The sequence below is a fragment of the Oryzias melastigma genome, unplaced genomic scaffold (genome assembly GCF_002922805.2).
Source record: "Oryzias melastigma strain HK-1 unplaced genomic scaffold, ASM292280v2 sc03015, whole genome shotgun sequence".
In the NCBI taxonomy this organism is placed as follows: Eukaryota; Metazoa; Chordata; class Actinopteri; order Beloniformes; family Adrianichthyidae; genus Oryzias; species Oryzias melastigma.
In genome coordinates, this window is record NW_023419585.1 from 1 (window position 1) to 717 (window position 717).

The 717-nt window shown below is 40.4% G+C and overlaps 1 long non-coding RNA gene across 1 annotated transcript in view; it reads right to left on the reverse strand.

The window, feature by feature from the left end:
• Positions 1 to 153: 153 nt before the first annotated feature.
• Positions 154 to 717, reverse strand: part of LOC112140139 — a 1,835-nt gene continuing 1,271 nt past the window's right edge. Inside the window, exons 2-3 of the long non-coding RNA XR_004947616.1 lie at positions 453 to 570; positions 154 to 322 (exon numbers count right to left, since the gene is read on the reverse strand). This is a non-coding gene — a long non-coding RNA (uncharacterized LOC112140139). The remainder of the gene's footprint in view (positions 323 to 452; positions 571 to 717) is intronic.

Genomic DNA, 717 nt, shown 5'->3' on the forward strand with positions numbered 1-717 from the left:
CCCCGGATCGCATCACCTTGAGACAGAAACATTGATCAGTATTTTTGTTTTATTACACTGATGCTCCAAGGCAAACATTGTAAAAATATATTTTTACATCATTCAATTTTTCTATGATCTCCATGTAAGGACACATCAGTACCTGCAGTTCCTCTGTATCTGCCAACACTCAGTCTGTAATTTGAGCTCTCATCTCCGACCCTGAAGTCTTCATACTCAGCATAAGCACTGCCACCTTCAAAGTCCCACAGGTCCACTCTCAGTTTCCACCTCTTGGATTTGGTCATTGCAGAAATCTTCTCCAGACCGAGCCAGTGATCCCCTGAAGGAATCAGGAGAAATGTGATTATTTTGCACTCATTACTGAGAGATGATTGAACCTCATTGTTCACTACAAACACTGTAGCTGAGACAGTGGAAGATAAAGCATAAAGAACCTGTAATTTACACACATGATGCAAATCCAAATCCATTCTTATATGCTGCCCATTCCCTGTCGAAGGCCACTGCTCCTCCAGTACGCTTCTGGATCACCGTCCAGATTCCATTTGCACCCATCTCACAGTAAGCCTGAGCAGGAAAACATGAAAAGATTTATTTAAGCTTTTATCAAAAAAACATCTCAAACCAGGAATGCAGCGGTTTTAACTTTAACCTGTTCATTTTATTAAAACTGGAAACTGTAAAATAAAGGATTGTATGTATCGGTCTGGTGAT